General features: G+C 42.8%; 1 protein-coding gene across 1 annotated transcript in view; it reads left to right on the plus strand.

Annotated features, from left to right (window-relative positions):
- The window catches only part of marchf5l (membrane-associated ring finger (C3HC4) 5, like), a 10,564-nt gene that overhangs the window by 1,245 nt on the left and 6,882 nt on the right, over window positions 1-2,437 (plus strand). The window lies entirely within an intron of this gene.

The following is a 2,437-nucleotide window of genomic DNA, read 5'->3' on the forward strand; positions in this document are numbered from 1 at the left end:
TTCTCTATGTCTGTCTTCTCATTTCTCTATGAGTGTGTCTTCTCATTTCTCTATGAGTCTGTCTTCTCATTTCCAGGGTCCCTGCTGCAGTCTGATGGGTTCAGGTCAATATCAGTGTGTCTTCTCATTTCCAGGGTCCCTGCTGCAGTCTGATGGGGTCAGGTTAAATTAATTTTTGGGTTACAAAATTTGCTTTTTTTTTCCCAGCGGCCATTTTTCCCCGGGTGGTTCTTCTTGATAATTATGTTTTGTGTTCACCGCGACGCCGCGAAGAAATAATTAATTAGTAATTAAAGGATACTGGGGAGTGAAAAATCCTTGTTCTCGTTTTGGTGGCGGTGGCTGTTTCATATCTTGTTTTTTTGACTAATTTTGGTGTTGTTTGAGTTCTGGTGGTTTACTTTTTTTTTTGTGTGTTTTTGGTGTTGATGTTTTTTACGATTAGGTAGTTTTTGTAGTTTATATGTTTTTTATTTAATATTTTTATTTTGTATTTTGTTTTCCTACACATGTAGAGTCGGCTACTGTCGGCTCAGTTTGTTATTTTTTTCTTTGGTTTTTTTGTTGATTTTTTGTTATTTTGAGGATTATGTTTGCAAGTCATGATTTGATTTTATTTGTGCATTTTTTTGTGTATTTTGTTTTTGTTTTCTTTATTGAGTTTTGTTTTTTTGTTTTTGTCCATTTTTTTTTCTTTGGGCATGATTGGTGCACATTAGACTGGGTTATTTTTTATGTTTTGTTTTTTAATGATTGAGCGGGTAATCCCCTGAGGATGAAAAGATTAAAGAGAACCTATAGACACGAAAAAGAAGATAAATAAAGAGATAACGATCTACCCCTTTAACTGATAAAATGAAATGGGAGCACGGTGCTTAGCCCGTATCGAGACAGTTCAGGGGGACTATTTTGATCTGGAATCAAGTGAAAGCATGGCCCAGAGATTGGTGGCTTAAGCGTTAACGATAGCTCCAAGTATTTACTGTGAGTTGATTTTGTGTATTTTCATAATTTATAATTTTATTGAACTCCAGACAGATGGGGGACTGGAAAAATTTACACTTTACAACTTCTCATTCACTTTTTTGTATTTAATAATTACAGTAATCCAACTTTATGATACGCACAGGCTTAACTGAACTAACTTGGCCTTCACCTGAGAATATTTATTATTTCCCTCTATGGAGAATTGCACGATGAAATCGGACTGAATCTCACGATCTGAAAATTGTTATACCAACACCCCACCTGTACCATACAGCAACAAAAACAAAAATGCTCCACGAGAAGACCACCTACACTAACACTACTAGTATGCACTAGCATGTGACTGAGATGTCAGATTGAGGGTTTGGTCTTCCTCATTTCTGTATATGTCTGATTCTTCTCCAGAATGTTTGTCTATGTGAGGTGTGCTGTAGAGGTTGCTGGCCGGACCTCCTCTGTCAGTCCATTGTTCGTCTATGTTTCTGTCTGTTATCACTTTTCCTTTCTATGTCTGTCGTTCCTGGTGACGTTTTCTCTATGAAGTGGGTTGTTAGGGTTTCTTTCTCATTTCTCTATGAGTGTGGGTCCGTTCTTTCGCTCATTGGGGTGTTCTGGGTCTATGTGCGGTTTTTGGGTTGCGTTGTCTCAGTTGTGCCTCTCTTACAGGTTTTGTATTTGATGTGGTTGTTCTTCTCATTTCCTCTAATGGAGTCTCTGGGCTCTTCGCGTGCGATTTTCCAGGGGGGGGGGTCCCTTCCTGCAAGTTCTGATGGTGGGTTCAGGGTAGGGGGGTGGCAGGATAACTGGGGTATCCGCACATGTGTGGTGGGCTTTCGTGCGAGAGGTTTTCCCCAGGTGGGGTCCCCCGGTTCGGGGCCAGTGCGTGGTGGGGGTCGGGGTGTCAAGGGTTGGGGGTGGTTTCAAACGGGTTAGAGTTGCATTATTGAGAGTGGTTGTGTTTCTTTTACTTCAAATTTTCGCCAGGGCGGTGCGACCCTTGCTGCAGGGGCGTCTGATTGGGGGATCAAGGTTAATTATTGTCGCAGCCTAGGAAGGGGTCTTCGCATTTCCAAGGAGGAAGGTCCCCCGCATATTGCAAAGGGCTGAGTGTGCGGTGGGCATCTCTTCTCCAATTTAAGTAGTGGGTAATTGGGATACACATGTGGATTTTTGTGTTTCTGACTACCCCCAGCACAGCCCAGGGGGTGGGCAACCGCTCTGGCAGTGCATCGAGACCAGGCGGTCTTGCACTCGTGTGGAGGAGGTTCAGGTTAACCTAAAGTCAGTCAAATGAGCCCCCAGGTGAGATGATCGCCTCTGCGTATCGGACGACAGGGAGCTCAGCGTTTCCTCCCCTGAGTGGGTCCCTGCTGCAGTCTAAAATGGTCAGGTTTCATACAGTGTGTTTCTCATTTCTCAACTAGGTCCATTGCTGGTGCAGTTCTAATTG

This window comes from Etheostoma spectabile, chromosome 3 (assembly GCF_008692095.1).
Source record: "Etheostoma spectabile isolate EspeVRDwgs_2016 chromosome 3, UIUC_Espe_1.0, whole genome shotgun sequence".
In the NCBI taxonomy this organism is placed as follows: Eukaryota; Metazoa; Chordata; class Actinopteri; order Perciformes; family Percidae; genus Etheostoma; species Etheostoma spectabile.